The following is a 20,171-nucleotide window of genomic DNA, read 5'->3' as shown; positions in this document are numbered from 1 at the left end:
AGTTCAATCTTTATAACACTGTTTCAGTGTCATCTCCTCCAGGAAGCCTTTAGCAGACAAGTAGTTCCTCTTATGAACTCACTCTTTGTGCCTTTTCTCAATACATCAGTCATCTACTATGTTCAATTTCCTCTCCTGCCTTCAATGCTGTGTTCTGGGTTCCTATGGAGCAAGGCAGTCCAGAGTAACAAAGGGCATTGCTTCCCAGATAAACCCCCACCCCCTCAAATGGGCAGTCCTTAATACGGGGAGAAAGTCAGCTAGATAATTCTGTTGGGATCTTGGAACAGAATGGTAGGAAAGTGGAATATGTAAATGAGTCAGTGATATAAATGGTGGAGAAAAACAGGAAGAGACAGCATTTCTAGACACAAAGTCCTCTGAACGGATCCCTTTTCCTGAGAGCTCATTCAACCCAATTTTCTTTTCTTTTCTTTTCTTTTTGTGCCAGTCCTGGGCTTGAACTCAGGGCCTGAGCACTGTACTTAGACTTTCTCAAGGCTAGAACTCTACCACTTGAGCCACAGCAGCACTGCTGGCTTTTTTCTATGCATATGGTACTGAGGAATCGAACCCCGGTCTTCATGCATGCAAAGCAAGCACTCTACCACTAGGCCAAACTCCCAGCCCCATCAACCCAATTTTCTAGATTTCTCTACCTCCTAGCAACTTTCCATAAATTCTTAATGGCTCTGCTTCGAATAGGTTTATGTTTCCTGCAACTATAACAAAGCAAACCATAAACACAAGGGGACATTTGTTCAATTACTACGTTTATCTTAAATCTAGGGCAAGCAACCCCATGTGTCTTTAACTTATTTCAGAACCACATGGGGTAAAACACGAGTGACCTACTTCTCTATGGCTGTTCCAGTGTTTTGCACAGTTGTATATAAGCAATATATTTTCAAAAATGCCTTTTCTGTTTCACTATGTAGTTTCCATCTAAACAGACATTCAACAAACATGTATGTACATAGTGCCAAAATAACTAAATCAAGCACATTTTACTTTATATAACAAAATAATCCAATTTAAGCAATAAAAATTAGTTTTAAATCAAATGTTCTAGCTAGATGGATTTTAAAGCACATTATATTTTAGATTTAAGAGCTGGAATAGGTATAGAGAGAATCATTTTTATTAGCATAATAAACTGCAGTGACATGTTTGTAAATATTGGGATTTTTAGATGTCTGATTAAATCTATTTAAAATTCCAGTATAGTATTTTTCCAAAAATTTCTGGAAAGAACCTTTCTAAGACTTCCTACTTACATTTCCATTGTTTTCCTAAGTTTAAACTAAGCAGCTTGTATGTTCAATACCTGTTCCTTCCTTCATATATCTGAATATGAGCTCTATAATCACCTCACAGCCTCCATCTTTTTTGCCGCTCCAGGCTGAAGCTCTAGGTGGGAAGACGCAAAGCAGAAGACCCATTTCTCCACAGCCAAGCTGGCTTCTACACTATAAGACCTGCTTATTCAATTTTATTTTAGTTTATTCCTCTACTGACTCTTAGTTATTCCTCTACTGACTCTTCAGACAATTAAAAATAAATCTTTGCTGCAATGTATTCTACTGGAAAGAAAGGATAAAGATTCTCTATTGGTTGTTATCTGCTTGGCTAGCTACAGGATGTTTCCTATGATGTCATTTATTTTTCAAGGATGCTTGAGAGTGTAGTAATGAAGCCGAGGAATTATACATAAAGGATAGAAGCAAAATTTTAATGCACAGGAAAATAAAAAGTAGAATTATGGAACATATCAGTATATTAATATAGCAGATTGCTTTTTACTGGAGCTTCCTCATCACCAAACAGCAATAAAAGCTCTTCAATTTAATATAAAGGGGCCATTGCCTGCCTTCCATTTTTTTCCTCTTTCTGCCCTTCATTAGTCCTGCATTTTTTTCTCTCGCTCAATAGATTAAGCTAACTGCACTGAGTGGTTTACTAAAATGAATTCATCCACATAAGGGCTATGCTTAAAGATAAGTAACTTGGTATGAGGAAATGTCTAATTTGTGGTTTCTTTTCAGAATCTGAATGATTATGTAATTATTTCCTAGTTAGTCTAAATTTTTCAAGAAGAACCACTCATTTAAGCTTCCAATTAAAGATGTCATAAAATGCAATATGTTCAAACTCTTATTTCATTTTAGTCAAAAATGGTAAGGTAACATATAAAACATCCACCCATGCTCACACATCATTTAGTTATTCTGAATCCAAGATTTCCAAATCTGATTCATACCACAGGTATATGAATGATTTGTATTGTAATTCAAAATGAGACTTTAAACAAAATTGATATTTTTGCAGGTACAGGCAAAGATAGATGTAGGCCGGAAGGTCATAGAATTTGGAAACTTTTATTATAATAAAGAAAGCAAAATTAAGTAGAAAAAGTGAATTTAGGATTAAAAAATGAGAAGCTATTCTACTTAAAAACTAGCAAGTACAAGAACTTAAAAGTCAGAAAAACAAAGTAGCATTTATTATTACCTAAGAAACTTTTCTAAATCTTTTTATTTGGTTGTATAACCTTCAGTGAATTCATACAATCTTGCAGTCTTCTAAGTGTTATAATCCTCTCTTCATTGTTCAGGGAGCCAAACTTAATACATTACTAAATTCTGAACTTTTGATTTAACTCCTCAATCCAATATACTTTTCTCCTCCTCCTCTTCTTCTTCTTCTCCTTCTTCTTCTTCTTCTTCTTCTTCTTCTTCTTCTTCTTCTTCTTCTTCTTCTTCTTCTTCTTCTTCCTCCTCCTCCTCCTCCTCCTCTTCCTCCTCCTCCTCCTCTCTTCTTCTTCTTCTTCCTCTTCTAAGGCTACTGCTCTACCCCTTGTGCCACAGCATCACTTCCAGTTTTCTGGTGGTTAACTGGAGATAAGAGTTTCATGGACTTTAGTACCCTAGCTGGCCTTGAACTGTGATCCTCAGATCTCAGCCTCCTGAGAAGCTATTTTCTTTTCTTTAACACTGAGGATTAAACTTAGGACATTGCACATGCAAAATAAGATCAATGAGGTCTACTTCTAGCCTTATTGTTTAGTATTAAGAGAATACTCAGATTTTCTTCTGGGACAGAAGTAACTTTTTTATTAATAGTTTAGAAAAAAATTGTTGCTAGTTTCAGTTCTCATGTAGTATCATACATATATACTTTTTGGAGTATTATTAATTTTAGGGTGATATTAAATTTCTATACACTTTAGATAGTACATAGCAATTTAGTGGATTCTGCTTTATTCAATTTAGTGCTAATAAGCACGAAGAGAATAAGAGAACACTTCTTACTCAGTGTGGAAGGCTAGGAAGAATTTATACATCTCAAGCAGAAAGGACTAGAAACATTTATTTGGTATACTACAGGGAACTGGAGCCAACAGTGAGCATGGACAGTTCAGGCAGAAAAAATGAAACTCACTGAGGATGCTTAAATGCGATAAGTGCTGGAATTAAAATGGAAGAAAAGGTTTGAAAGGAGAGACAACTATATATTCTATTCTAAGTTTGTGCTTTACTTATCTAATAGAATGTACTGATTTTTTTCATTTCAGTAGTCATAAGACAAAACTAATTAGCTAGGCAGGCCTATAGAAAAGCTACATATCAGATTAAGAAATAAGGTAGCTCAGCTGAGTAATAGTACCTATAATCCTAGCTACTCAGGAGGCTGAGATCTGAGGATTTTGACTCAAAGCCAGACTGGTCAGGTAACTTCATGAGACTCTTCTCTCCAATTAACCACCAGAAATATAGAAGTGAAGCTGTGCCTCAAATAGTGGAGTGCTAACTATGAGCAAAACAGCTCAGTCAGACAACTCCCCAAAGTCTCATCCTAATGGTTCTACAACACCTCTGGACACCACCACCTTGAATTGTTATACTCAAACGAATATTTCATTTTTCTCGTCTTGGTGATACTGGGGATTGGTCTCAGGGCATTTTACTCTACTATTCTAATACTTGAGCCACATTCTCAGTTCTTTTGCTTTTAATTTATTTTTCAATAGGACTTTTTCCCACTCAGTCCATCCTCCTCTGATAGCAATCCTCCTAAATCTACCTCTCTGTAGCTGTGTGCACCATCGAACCCACCTCCTAATTGATATTATACTCATACTTCCAATGAAGAACCTTTAATGGGGTCACATTTAAACTCTAGAGGGGTGAGAAGACTTCGGTGTTGTGCTTCTGACCTTTCTTGCAAGAGACTGGCTTTGTCCTAGCTACATAGCTCCACCTTCCATTTATAAAACATGTACAAGCTTTCTCAGCTCAGGAAATCTGTACAAGTGTGTTCTCCATACCTACTCTGTATTTGGAGAAATGTTTCTTGCTATTCAGGGCAGCTTAAACATCTTTTCCAGCTATCATGCTGCTCAGCCTTCATGATTCACTCTCCTTGTCTCAATTAGTTCTCTTTATAACACTCACAACTTATTACACTGTCTGTCCTTTTAAGCTGTTTCTCCTCCAAAAGGAAGATCTATAAGGACAGAGACAAGGTCATAGTTATTATCTTTTCCCCAGGAAACAGCAGAGTATCAGGTTCATAGAAAGAGCTCAAAAATATTTGCAACGAATGAATCAAGATCGGTGAACTGAGCTCAGTGAGTATAGGCAAAGAAGCTGGGATAGACAGCAGCTTTATAGTAGAGAAAACTGGCAAACAGTACCTGAGCTGCATGGTTCAAGGTCAAGATCATCAGTGATAAGTCATGTTGATATTATGTACCCCTGTTATGATGAAATGAGAATGTGCACTAGACAAATCTCAAAATACTGGCAAGTATTGGTCAAAAGTGTAAAAGTCATCAAAAAGAAGGAAAAGACGGAACTATCACAACTCAGATGAGGCTAAGAACATCTGATACATGTGTATTTTAATTGAGATCCAGAAAAGAAACAGGATGTTGGGGGGAAACTACCAAAAATGGAAATGAGATCTTTTAAAAGCCAGGGTTGATAGTGCACATACCTATATATAATCCTAGCTTCTTAGAAGGAGGAGCATTAAGCCATGTACCTAGGGTCAGCCAGGGCATCACAGTGAGATCCATTCCCTAACAATTTAGTAAAATAAAATAAAATAAAATAGCTACATGTATAGCATATAGCTCAATTGGAAGAATAGTAAAGCATGCACCAGGCCCTGGATTCAATAGTCAATCTCTCTCTCTCTCTCTCTCTCTCCCTCCCTCCCTCCCTCCCTCCCTCCCTCTCTCTCTCTCTCTCTCTCTCTCTCTCTCTCTCTCTCTCTCTCTCTCTCACGCACACACACACACTCACAAATAAAAGTTGTTTACTAGTGATAAAAGATGCTGACTAAAGGGAGACGTAGGTGAGAAATATTTCTGATATATTTCCAAAATCTCTACAATTATAAACTATTCTAAAGTCCAATGTTAATTTTTAAAAAGACAAAGTAGAAGAGGACAGCATTTTCTTAGTGGTGACTGCCTGAAGAACTAATCATATAAGTAGAAAATCCATATCATTTCTAGGATTTGGTATTTAACAACAACAACAATAAAAATTTCTGTTCAGTCAAATGAGTTCCATGTTAAAGGCCTTAGGTAGCAAACAAATGAAAGATTAATAAATCTGATATAAAGGTATTTGAAAATGGACATAATGTAGGATAAAGACATTTAAGTTGCAAGTTTAACCTGAACTACTATATCTGGGGCAATAAAGAGACTGATTGTGTGTGGAAAGGAGAGGGACTGGGTAGTGAAGGAATGAGCTCTCCATCAGAGGGAGAATGACAAATTCAATGTCACCTCAGCATCTGATCTCAGATCTGCATGGGTCCCTAACTCCATGTTCCCCTGTATCATTTCTACAAATAGAATTTACTATAATGAGAAAAATATTAAAACCATAATTTGTAATTGATTTTTTTGTATACATATTAGCTACCACCTTTTTCAGAAATATGATTTGGTCATTTAGGTTTTAAAGTTATCTTCTAGAAGACAAAAGGGGTAAAAGGCAGTGTGACAACACTGGATAAAATAGGGTTAGGTTACTAAAGTTACCAGGCAAGATATCTTTGTACTGAAGTCCTTTTGAGAGTTTGTGATTCAAGGTAACTTTATATTTTTCAGATTCAGTAGGGATTCCTGAACCTGGGACTATGTGTCTATAATTTAAACATTCAGGAGATTATGATGGGAAAAGCATTAGTACAAGGCCAGCCTGTTCTAAATAACAAGATCCCTCACATTCCCCAACAACAACATAGGGATTCACTGTCTCCATCAGCATCTACACTCAAGGAACCTCTGCATCTTTTATGTGACATCTTCAAGCATAACATAACAAGTCAGTTTTCCCAGGAAGATGTTATATTAAATGATGGTAATAAATCCAAGAAACCATTATCCCATGTGAAGGAAATTAAAATAATACCTAGATAGTATTATTTCTATAGCTTATGTTAATGTAATTTTGGTCTTAGCCAAAGCATTTTTTTAAAAAAAGTAAAATCCTGCACTTTCCTCCCATAATTCTCAGAACAGATGTTTGGTTTAAGCTCAGTAAACAATTCATTTTTAAATATAGTACAGTTGAACTCTCCAAAAAAAAGTTGCATTAATTCTGGCTTCTAATTTCATCCATTTGTTAGCAAAGTTAATATTCTGAAGTTTTTTAAGAGTGAGAGTTTTACACTCAAGTGGCAGAATTTATCCACAAAGCCCAGGAGCAATCACAAAACGGCACAGTGTGCATTTCCCTACATGTAGAGACGGCCAGGGAAGACACAGTCACAGCAGGAGGAGGTCTGCTTCTTCCCACACATGCCCACTGAACTGAATGGCACAGGAGGACTCCACGCAAGTTCAGAGAATTATTTGGAGCCATGGAGAACCATATGCACTGTCAAAACATTTGGGAAGAGGCTTGTAGATCAAGATACAGTCAAGCTGCTTCTGACAGGAGGCAAGTAGATGAGCCAGACTATAACTCAGTGTAAGCTAATGCTCTTTCCTTTCTCCCTGTAAACATCATGCTGGCACCAGAAATTTCCTCAAGGCTCATGTGTCTACCCCCTCCACACCAAAAAACCAAAAAACAAACAACAAACAAGCAAAAAAAAAACACTGGAAGCACTACTGCTCACTGATTAATATGGATGCTAGTCACATGGGATCTGGGTAGAATCTGCATTCCAATTTAGTAAGTGTACTTTGAAGCCTGCCTTAGATTCTGTTGCTAGCAAGCTTCCAGGCAATAGGAAAGTGGCTGGTCTTAAGACTTCATACTGAAGAGCAAGAATCTAAAGAAATCTAGGTTATTCTGTTTTGCTAAATCAGATTGATTCTCTGAACATATATGCAAGTCCTCGCCAAAGAAATAACAAAGAAAGAAGAGATCAGCACAATAAATTGGATCAAGAGTAAAACACAATCTGAATGTAACACAGGAATGCCACACTAACTCAGAAAGCCTCCATGTTCATTAACCTAGCAGGTAATTTTATCTAGGCATGGTTCACTGAAATAAACCATTATGCAATGAAGCTGGAGTTATTTGATCTACCAAGGCAGGCATATGTTACTTCATTTTTCTCTGAAGGAATATATATGCTTGTAAAATAGACCAAAAAGAGGTTTTTTTTTAATTGAAGCAATCAGTTTGTAAAGGAAAGAAAATTAAAACCGAGGTTTTTCTTCTTTCTTTTTTTTGTTATAACCTCTAAGAATATGTACTCTTTTTATTTTGGCATTCACTGTAGTTGAAAAGTAAAAAACTAAAAATTACATTGCAGCATACCCTTGTGACACTGAAAGAACTGAATTGATTAAACTGTCACTCATCATTTACTGTGGTGAGTGCTTCATTAGGCACCGATAGGCACAATATATCTTAGTCAAATAGTCCTATGCAGTATTTCACTCTCAAGCCATGAAAAGAAAACCCTGGACTGTAAGTAAAATCCCTTCTTAGAAAAATAGGTGATTCAAAGCAATAAGGTTTTGCTATAAAGGGAAATGTTGAACTTTACTTTTCAAATGAGTTATCAAAGTTATTTTGGTTACTAGGTATACTTATTAAAAATTGAATACATCAGAATAAAAATTAAAAGAAAGGGAGAGGGTATAGAAAGCTAATGTAGTTCAGAAAAGTCAAGTCCCAGGGAAGCCTGCTGCTGACTTCAGGGTGTGCCCAAGCAGGTGACTTGAAGTTCTATGTCTAGAGTCCATAGTGTTATGTCTAAAATAACACTAACAGGAAATCCTTGAAGGTCAGCCACCTTCCAGTGCCAACTGGCATTCATATTCCTTAAGGTCAATTGATAACTTTTGCTCCTACAGTTTAACTATGTGTGGGTATGTATGTGTCTTATTAGTAGCATTTTCTAATCTGATGACATTTTTTTGTGTGTATGTGTGGGTCCTGGGGCTTGAACTGGGCCTGCGTGCTGTCCCTGAGCTCTTCAGCTCAAAGCTACCGCCAAGCCTCATTTCCTGATTTCTAGAGATTAATTGGAGATAGGAGTCTCAGGTCCTTTTGTCCCCAGGCTGGCTTTGAACCTTGATCCTCAGATCTCAGACTCCTGAGTAGCTAGAATTACAGGTGTGAGCCACCACACCCGGCCAATTTGTTATTTTTTTTTATATCATTCAGTTACCTGAACCAAAAACCCAAGAATAACTGAATCTTTACCTTCCCTTAACTATGAACCGCAAGTAAAGTTGTCATATCTTAATTATTCCTAAATACTTTTCATTCCAGTCTCTACCTACCCTCCTCTTCCTTTCCTTCCTTCTTTCTCTACCTTTCCAAAAACCAAGGGCCATGCAATGCCTATCTCCCAATAGCAGTTATCATATCTCTTAGTGAGATCTGTCTGGTCCAACTCTTAATCTATCAGGTCAGACTAGTTACCCATCACAGGTAAATCACCTTTTACCTTCTACCTCTCTAATTGTCCACTAAGGATAAATATGTACCTTTACTTCACAGCTTCCATGCTATCAAAAGGAAATGTCCACTCTGACATTGTCTCTCTCTCTGACCTTTAGCACATGAATGGGGTCTTTTAATTCTTAAATCTGGATGACCTCACACTGCCTGATATAAAATGTAAAGTACCAGAAACTGTACCTCTCACCTGGGTCAGAGATCCCTTCACTATGCTGTGCAGACACTCTAGTTAGAACCATGTGCTTCTCACGACAGTGTGGTCAGAATAAAGAGGATACTTATGTGGCAACTTTGTTTTCTCTTCAGGTGACTCAAATGCTTCCAGGGATAAAGATAAACTAAAATCATAATCAATATTAGAGATTTGGACACAGAGAATAATAAAACTACCCTGATTTATCTCCATGGGTTGCATATTAAAATTATGAGGGTTATTAATGCCTAAAATGTTTCAAATTAAAAATAGGTAAGTATGGATAAGGAAGGCTCTAGAAAGTCTCAAAATAACAGCCCCAGGTTGTAACAGATGACTGGGAATATTCAGAAATACTGAAAAAACAGTAATAAGATCCAAAAAATCAGGGGCTGTGAGTTTGGCCTAGTGGTAGACTGCTTGCCTAGCATGCATGAAGACCCAGGTTCAATTCCTTGGTACCACATACATAGAAAAAAGCCGAAAGTGGTGCTGAGGCTCAAGTGGTAGAGCTCTAGCCTTGAGAAAGTCCAAGGACAGTGCTCAGGCCCTAAGCTTAAGCCAAGGCCTGCAAAAAAATCCCAAAATCAGTCTCAATTAATAAAAATGCAGATAATTAATTTTATGGAGGAGTACTCTAAACAAATACATATATGCATGTATGTATATATTTATATATAATGCAAAATATTTCATTGAACATCCTATATTTGTATTTTTCAACACTGAAGGATGAGAAAACATGCAAAGAATAAGCTTAAACCCAGCAGAAGACAAACCAAATTATTAAGTTTTGCACACCTTTAATTTTTGTTTATATAAAAGCTTATGCAGAATAAGAAAGTCATATTTCAAGGTTTTTCTCTGTAAATGTAGTGAATTAATGAGAAAATTTGTCCATAGGTAATTATCTTAAAGTTCAAAGGAAATGACATATTTGAAATTTTCTTTCCTTAGAAACCATATTTCAATAAACATGAAGAAAATTTACAAGTAAAATAATCATATAAATTATTCTCCTACAAGGATAATATTGAATTTCACCATAAAATATGCTTAGTTGGTATATTAAGATGCAGTCATCAAAGTGAGAGAAAATCCTTGCTGGGACATAGGAATATTGAAATGGGCAAACATTCGTCAATAACATACGTGACACTCATATCTTAGATAAGGTAAATGAGGAGGCAATGACTGCTCTGCGAATCCTCCTTTAGTGTCCAGGCACTAAAGTCCATGAGACTTTTAACTCCAATTAACTACCAGAAAAACAGAAGTGGTACTGAGGCTCAAGTGGTAGAGCGCTAGCCTTGAACTGAACTCAGGGACAATGCCCAGGCCAAGTTCAAGCCACATGACCAATCTGCCCCCCAAGAAAAATTACAGGAAACTGCCCAAATGAATTTCTTCTTTAGAAACCTATGGAAAAAGACATGAAATGCAGAATATAGAAACTTGCAATCAGCAAGGTTCTAGGTGAAGAATGAATCCATTTCCAGAAGTGACTAGTAAGAGGTCAAATGCAAATAAGACCACACTGAAATTCCCAGAAGCTAGGGAAAGAAGAAAGACAGACAACTGAAAGGTTCTGTGCTCCCCAGCAAAACAGTATTGCATGTTTTTAGAGTCCAATGGCACCTAGAGTAATGCCAGAGGAGTTTTATGAACAGGGAGTAAAGCCAACCTTTTTCAGTAAGTAATCAGTCATAAAGTAAGGAAAAATTAGAGACGAATATCCAATCTATTTCTTCTTTTTTTTTTCCTCCTGAACTGGAAGCTGACAGATAAAATAGCTTCTTATCATCTGTGATGCAGGAAATGGAACAGCACAGAAAACAGGAAAAAGAATTGGAAGGAAACTCCAAGAAGGTGGAGTAGGGAGCAATTGAAATTCTAGCATGACAGATATTTAAGTATTCTAAGGTAAGAAATCAAAATTCTGAGAGAACATAGTATCATGGAAAAAGTTGAAGGAGGGAGATGTCAAGAAAATTAGATGGTAGACGAAGGAAATTGACAAGTATTCACTGGAAATGGAAAGGGAAAGCAGGGAAGACTAAACAAAAAATTGCATATGGGCCACCAAACAGATATTCCTTGTTCTATTTTTTTTTTCAAATGAGGGAAATCATGCAACCTTTACTGCTTTAGGTCTAGCTTACTTAATATAATTTTTCGAAGTCTTTCCATTTCCTTATGAGTGGGACAATGCCATTTTTTCCTGATGGAAACTACCAGCATTAGCATGTTCATTACAGGATTATTTACCCTAGCTAAGATACAGGATCAACCTGTATGGAGCAAAAAAAATGTTATATTATCATTTTAATGATATGTTCTAAATGACCTTTAGAAAATACTTGTCAATCGTAAAAGGCTGACTTACAAACAGACCCCATATATGTCCTGAATTCCCAAAGAAATTTGTCTACAAACAAAGCAAAATCAGGTGGATATGTTGGAAAGGAAAACATCAAATAAATTCTGTCTTTTTTCACACTGCTATAAATTAATAGACAAAGGATTCTCTTAGGCTAAATCTACCAAAACCACAAACTAAATCTAGAACACACACACGTGCGTGCACGCGCACACACACACACACACATACACACACGTGTGTGTATATATATATATATATATATGCTGCAGATTCCAGTTCTATTGAACACATCACATAGAGTGATATGAGTATATTAAAAAGTAAATATATTTTAAACACTTGTCTCCTGTCATACAGTTTATCAAGTCAAACAATATTATAAGTCTTTTGCCCTTTAGATAATGATAGAAAAATGATGGCATAATGTTCAAAATTGGTAAGCGCCAGTGGCTTATGCCTGTAATCTTAGCTGGTCATGAAATTGAGCTCTGAGGATCATGCTCAAATTCAGCCTGAGCAGAAAAGTCCCTGTAAGAGTGTTATCTCTAATTAACCACTTAAAACCTGGAAGTGAAGTGGAGCTGTGGATCAAAATAGTTGAACCCTACCCTTGAACAAAAGAGCTCATGGACAGTGTTGAGGCCCTCAGTTCAAGTCCTACAAGTGATCAAGAAATAAAAATAAAAAAATATTTTCATTGGCATACCCCAAACCAGTGGCTATGTCATCTTAAACAGTAAAAGTGGCAAATGTTACAATACAGGTGTAATTGTTTAAAGACATCAGGGATGGAGGGTTATTCTTGCATAACACAGTAGGCACAATATAATTACAAAGACCCTTATATGAGAGGAATGAGAGAAATCAAAGTCAGAAAGAAAGACACAATCACGGAATCAAAAACTAAATTGATATGCCATTATCCCAGGACTAACAGCTACTGATTCTTTCCTGAATCTGTCAAAAGAAACTCAGTCCTGACAACTAAATTTTTACTCTTGTAGAACCATCAGAAAATATACCTGTATTGTTTTGAGTCAGTAAATTTGTGACAGTTTCTTACATAGCAAATGAATCTATTTTTCTTCACTGGGAATAGCCACTATCTTAACTTTTATGATAATCAGTATTGTCGGCCTGATTTTATACTGTGAGGCATAGGTCTCTTAAATATTCACTGACAGGTAGGTAAATCTAAGCCAAAAAGCACGTTTTGTGTTGTGCGAAAGCCAGGCAATGTTTCACCAATCTATGAGAATGCTACACATAGACAAACTGAGAAGGGTCTCTGACTTTAACTCCTTGGGAGTTCCTAAAATCTACTTCTGGATAAAGGCCAGAACCTTCATCATGGGCAAGGCATGCATAATCTAAGCGGGTAGGCCTTGGAGCCTTGGTGTTCAGTGTCCTGCTTGTTTAGTGTGGCTCCTGGGACTCAAAACTAGAGCCTCGGCACTGTACCTGAGCTGTTATTTAGCTCAAAGCTTAGTGTTCTAACACTTTTAGCCACAGCTCTACTTCTGGCTTTGTGGGTTATTACTTGGAGATAAGACTCTCCCAGACTTTCCTGCCTGGGTTGGCTACAGACTATGAACCTCTTGGCTCAAGTGGCAGCACACTAGCCTTGAGTAAAAAGTGTCCAAGGACAGTGCCGAGGCACTGAGTTAAAGCCCCAGGACTGGCAAAAAATATATAATAATGCCAGGTACTAGGGGCTCATGCCTGTAAATCTTGTTCCTTGTTCTATTTTTTTAAAGAATTTATTAACATTGATTATAGTAGGATAAGTATTGTATAAAACAAAGTATGATGTGTTTCAAAATAACATGTACAAAATTATCAACACATAGGAATGATGAGAGATCAAAATGTATACTGCCCTAACATGAGTAATATAGATCACATAACTGTACTGACCTATTACATGGTATTCCATAAAGATGTATATATTTAAAAAGAAACAATTAAAAATCAAATGAGATGGGTGGAGTTTTTGATAAGTATGTGAAAACATGTTTGCATAGCTACCGGACAGACATTTGACAACCAGAAATAATTAATAGTAGCAATGAAGACAACACACTAACAATGTTATAGCTTATTAAGATTAAGGAAAGCCAAAGGTATAAAATAAATGATGCATAATCATGAGCAAAACTTGGCTTACTATAAGTAAAATTCATGTTTAAAAATGTGATGCAGATTTTACACTGAGAGGATGAAGTAAAAATGGAATGGGACAGGTTTGATAAAGGAAAGGTAAGTCTTCATCTACCCTAACACCTTATTATGTTAGTCTACCTCAAACCAAATCATTCATCTTCCTTTTCTCTTATGTATTCCATTGTAGCCATGGATGTTATCCTCTAATAGAAAACAATATATTTGCCTTGGTAAAATGACATACCAAGAGCCAAGAAGAATACTACTGTCGGTATTATTTGGATTTTAAAATTTCTTTAATACTTCATACGTTATCTTGTTATTCTCACTAATCAACAAGACAGATGAGTGTACAAAAAGCTACAATAATGTCATGACAGTTAGTCATTGTGTTTGGCTATTAAGATAGTATCCAAAACCACTTTGTAGGTAGTCGGACAATTTGCCAATATTCATTTTAAAAAATAAGAGAAATTTTATTTAGTAAGGAAGACATTATACAAAGCCACATTATATATATGATGCAATTTATCATTAGCTATAACCCAAACGTATTGACTGAAAATACACATCCATTCTCTCGTAAATGCACACATAAGAATGAGATGTAGTATACTGCATGTATGATAGAGAAAATAAACTGCTTCAATTGATCCTTCCAAAGGTATCACTAAATTCGGCACCTTGGTAACTACTCTAAAATGTACTAATACTATGTTATAAAACAAGATTTACAGAGATAATTCATAGAAAAAGGTAATCTAGCCCAAGACTGGCAAAAAAAAGAAAAAAGAAAAAGTTATTGTGCAAATTTTTCAACTTTGTATTCAATAACCCATAGGTGTAAATTAAACACCCCCATCCTCAAATCTCTTCTGATCCAAGATATTTAACAAATTATTGCTTTTGTTGCATAGACAGTCTTTCTTACAGGAAATACAACCTTCATACATGTACTTACACCATTTTCTTATGTGTATTAGCCTCATAAAATTATTAGTCACTCTTAATGGTGTCAAGGTGTGATGCTAACCTCTATTTCAACCTTCGATTTAAGAGACTTCAGTAGCAGGAGTGGGCTTAGAAACCATGTTTGTCATTGGAAACTCAGCCTTACATTCTTGGAAGCCCTTTGTCCTGGGTTTCTTTGTAGCATTGCACGACAAATCATTTCCTTCGGGCATTATCTGAGCAATCTCAAGTGAGTTACTACATTGGACAATGACTGATTAATGCCTTCCTTGGTCATGTATTGATTGATTACATGTGTGCAAACAATGTTGACAGACAGATGACTTTCTAGAGCTCAGAAACCCAAATTCCCATTGTTATTAATATTCTTTGTAAAATGGGGTCATTCACATCGCCCCATTTGTAAGGAAATGGAAAGACAGAAAAAATCATATTAAGTGAAGTAAGCTAGACTCAAAGAACATAGGCTCAGTGGTTTCCCTCATTTGTCATAATCAGTAGAAACCTTGGGCTGTCCTAGCAGAGATTTACAATAGAACAAAACCAAGATACATAGGCCATATAGAATGATGCTAAATGAAAGGACCTCCAGGATATAGAAACAAAAGCCATATAGTGAGTGATTGTTGTCCTAAATGTATTATATTATCTCTCATCTCTTTTGCTGTCCTTGATTATATCATATTGTTACAGTATTTCACCTGGTTATCTGATATATTGTATATATGTGTATTTGGTTATTTGAAGTCAGATAGGGAAGGGAGGAAAACAAGATGAGGGGTGGGGGTATGGAGAGGGAAATGGGGACCAAGACATGAGAAAGGGTATTAATGTATGTGAAGTAATGTACCTTCTATCTGGTGAATATAATGTAATCCTTCTATTAATTACAATAAAACAAAAATTTTATTGTAATTAATAGAAGGATTACATTATATTCACCAGATAGAAGGTATATTTCTTTTTTCTTTTCTTTTTCATATATTTTTATTGTAATTAATAGAAGTGTTACATTATATTAACCAGATAGAAGGTGCATTACTTCACAAACATTGACACCTAGAAGGTATATGTCTTAACAATCATTGCTACCCCTTCTCATGTTTTTGTCCCCATTTCCCTTCCCTACCCCCTCCTCACATTGGGATCATTCATTTTGACAGTAGTGGTAAAGGATGACTTACATTTGGAAATATATGTGCCAGCAAAGGTAGTGGTACCATGAAAATATATCAGTTCAGTGATTCATATTTTTGTTTATCTCAAGAACTCAAGTACTATATGGTACAATCTAATAAAACATGCTGTCAGGGGAGAAAGACAGTCAAAAGTCCATTGAGTAAGTGTGAAAACCATCCAATATATTTGGACTATGGAAAGGACCTAATATAACAAAGAATATACCGTGTAAAAACAAAACAAACACAAAAACAACAAACAGAAAATTTAAGCCAGGTGCAGTGGCTCATGCCTGTTATCCTAGCTACATAGGAGGCTGAGATCTGAGGACCATGGTTCAATGCCAGCCTGGGCACTAAAGACCATGAAATTCTTTTTTTTATTAAAGAATTTAACATTGATTTTCACATCATATTTCAAATGATGTGTTTAACAAACAAGTATTCAAGAAGGGAATCTATATATACAATCACTGGCACTTAGATTTTAGAACATAATCAAAATTAGGCTGAGGGTTTGTATGTCATAGATACATATTAATCTATGTAATAAAACATTATGTCTATAGAGTCATAAGTTTTTATGACTATGTAGTTGTGTTTATATTTTCAATACTATCCATAGCATTGGGTATACAACTTTTGAGTCCTTGCTCTTGTACTATTTGGATCTAATACCCACAGATTAAGGATACCATGCACCCTTTTCTCCTTTGATCTTGACTTGTCTCACTCAACATGTTTCGCTCTAGATTCATCCACTTCCCTGCAAATGCCATTGTTTTATCTTGTCTGTTGGCTATGTAGAATTCCATTGTGTATGTATATATATATATATATATATATATATATATATATATACTACATTTTCTGTATCCATTCATCTGCAGTAGGGCATCTGGGTTGTTTCCATCGCCTGGCTATTGTGAATAGTGCAGAGATAAACATAGCTGAGCAGGTGTCCTTATCATATCTTGGGTTATGATGTTCAGGGTAGATGCTCAGAAATGGTATGGTAGGATCGTAGGTAAGGTCAATTGTGGCTGAACTAGCTTACAATCCATCCCTTCAGCAGTGCAGTAGGGTTGCTTTTTCTCCACAACCCAGCCAGCATCTGTCATTGTCTGAGTTCAGAATCTTGGCCATTCTTATTGGGGTAAGGTGGTATCTTAGGGTTCTTTTTATTTGCATTTCCTTTATGACCATGGATGATGAACATTTTCTCATATGCTTTTCGGCCATTTTAATCGCTTCTTTAGATAAGTCTCTCTTTAGTTCCCTTGCCCATTTAGTGAATGATTTACTGGGTTTGGGGAGGATTAGTTTCTTGAGTTCCCTGTAGATACTGGATATTAAGCATTTGTCATATGTATTATTGGTAAATATCTTTTCCCATTTGGTTGTATGTCTCTCTACCTTTGTCGCTATGCTTTTATCTATGCAGAAACTTTTTACTTTTAGGTAGTCCAATTTATCGAATTTTAGTTCAATCTGTTGTGACCCTGGGATTCTGTCTAGGAATCTTCTGCCTGTGCCTATGAGTTCCAGTAAGATCATGAGATTCTTATCTCCAATTAACCTCTAGAAAATGCCAAGTGGGTCTGTGGCTCAAGCAGTAGGGTTGTAGGCTTGAACTGAAGAGCTCAGGACCAGCGCCCAGGCCCAGAGTTCAAGCCCAATGACAAAAAAATAAATAAATAGAAATTTACTGCATTTGTATTTCATAGTTACTGTAGTAGTAAACTAAGACCAGTTTATAATAAATTATCTTAAGTTGATATCGCTGTTGTAAAGGGAAAGTGTTTTTGGTGGTTTGGCTTTGAGTCTGAACATTAGCTGCATTTAACTATACTTGACTATACGACAAGCCTCTGTGGGTTTTATAGTTGTTCAATGCATTATGATACAATAGGTAAGCAATTAAAATGCAGAATCTAGAATACAGTTTATGTTCAATAAAGTATCTATTTTTATACTATTGTAACTAAAGTTTCCAATTCAATCATAGGGTCTCATATAGAACAAATAACTCTCAGGGTAGAAGTTGTAGCAAGATTTACTCATGATTCTTAAGACCATGGTGAATAAATCTGAGGCCTAGATATTTTATTTTATTACTTAGATTTCCTTTTCTCAAGAGAGATCATTAAAGATGATGGCAGAATTTTGTATATTGCCAATATGTATGGTGATTAGGCTTATTTAATAGAAAGCAATGCTAACTGGTTTTATAATACTTAATAAACAGGCAATTTCTTTCTGATATATGCAAAATCAATTTCAATGCAGACTTTTCCCTATATATCAGACTTGTATGGAAATTTTTCTTAACCACCCAGCTGCTACAATGTTAAATAAATTAATTTTAATCTTAAATCAGAGATGTAATAGAGAAGCGGGTGATTTAATATGCAATCTCATTACATTTGACAAGCTTATTTATAAATGATTTGCCTCACGTTTTGACAAGCATAGTTAATATGTTAATTAGCTTTTTTAAAGATGATGAAAGGAAGAGACTGACATGCTATCATTCTTTGCATACTGTGTTGTCGAAAAATGTAGCTGATAACCTCCCACCCCCACTAAGAGATGGTAATCTTGAAGAGAGTCATTCGTGGCCTATAAATAATCGAGTTACCTGGTATTAAAACCCTTAAAATAATCCAAACAGGGTTCTGCTTTAGAAAACAAATATAGCAAAACACATTTCTGAGAATCTATAAATTAAAAGTTTACAGCAATGATCTCAAGCTGGAGCATAACTCTATGGGAAAAAGAAGAGGTATATTCATGTTTTCAGAATCTAGTAAGGCTTTATGGTTTATAAGCTAAGCAATAGCTTTTGGTGCTCTTGACTTTCAGAGGTACACTGTGTAGGTCTTCACCAAACAAAGGTATCAAAAACTCTTTCTTGATAAGTTGCAATCCCACAGTGTCTCTGCACAAGGCCTGCTCTGACTTGCATCATTTACTGACAATGTTAATGCTCATGCGTCTTTATTAATATCTTTACTCCCTATGACTAGTTAAACAGAAATCTGGAAAATGTACTGCTGTATAGGGATGGCTAATTTTTAGTTACTACTCTCCTGTCCCAGAATGGTAAATGAACTGTAAAAATAGCAGAAACCACTGCCACCTGCCTCCCTGCTTTTGTCCATTAGTTAATATTTGTACTTCTCTTTGGTACAGCTGAGGCATGACTCAATTATAATCCCATTTCTAGGTGTGTAAATATCCAGAATGGATGTCATTGATTATGCAAAAAACATCAGTGCCCCGTGAACTTCTCTCTAACTGCAAAAACACTTATTTTACCAGACTTATAGCAAAACAACAAAATGGCTTTTAGAAAATATCTGAGAATGTAATCACATTCAGAATGAAAGGCATAGCACAGACATAACTCAGATTTAAGGGCTTGAAAGTGGAGTGAAAAATAAGTATGGGAAGCTGTTCAAGTCTAACACATTTGCTATATGCTTTTGGTAATGAATATTATTGGATATGGACAAAGGGGTATTTGGGGTCTACTATTTTCTACCAGTTTTCTTTCCTTCCTTTTAACTAATAGTCTTTGTATGCTTCCATTATGCTTCTATTCAAAGCAAATTGACAGAAAGAGTACAAGTTCTCTTTCTTAAGAAAATGCACAGGGGCCCAGAGCGTGGTCTAGCGGTAGAGTGCTACCAAGCATGATTGAAGCCCTGGGTTTGATTCCTTAGTACCACATACCAAGAAAAAGCCTGAAGTGGTACTGTGGCTCAAGTGGTAAAGCACTAGCCTTGACAAAGCCCAAGGACAGAAAAAAAAAGCACACACACATACACACACACACACACACACACCCCTTTCTATGACTAAAGGACGGGAAGGAGACAGACTGGAAAACAAATGCTACACATTATAAACAAACATATGAGCAGGCTGGATACATGTAGTTTTTTATATTTCAGAATCACTTGTATGTTTAAAAAAATTATTCACTACTGTATTAAAAACATTTCTGATGATTATGAGGGTATAATCCTAACTGAACTGCCAAGAACCTAAGGTAAAACAGGCTTTAGGCCACAAATGTTCCTAAGATATGTTTTATTAGACAAAGTCTTTAACTGAACTCATTGAGACAACCTAGAATTTCCACATTCAAAAAGAGAAAAACACTTCTTTATAACTCAAAATATTAAGTAATCATTTTTTTGTAAAGCCAACTCTCAACAAAGGGAAGAAAGTAGGAAGGAAATGAGAGACCTACTAACTGATACCCAAATGGATTCACTAGCCTTTATTTCTAACATTTTCCTCCACTATGAATAATGATC

At 35.9% G+C, this 20,171-nt stretch overlaps 1 protein-coding gene across 10 annotated transcripts in view; it reads right to left on the bottom strand.

Moving 5' to 3' along the window:
* The window catches only part of Cdk14 (cyclin dependent kinase 14), a 468,058-nt gene that overhangs the window by 177,479 nt on the left and 270,408 nt on the right, over window positions 1-20,171 (bottom strand). The window lies entirely within an intron of this gene.

This window comes from Megascapheus bottae, chromosome 5 (genome assembly GCF_031878675.1).
Source record: "Megascapheus bottae isolate mThoBot1 chromosome 5, mThoBot2.hap1, whole genome shotgun sequence".
NCBI lineage: Eukaryota > Metazoa > Chordata > Mammalia > Rodentia > Geomyidae > Megascapheus > Megascapheus bottae.
The sequence above is the reverse complement of the archived record's forward strand: the minus strand, read 5'-3'. Positions and strand labels throughout refer to the sequence as shown.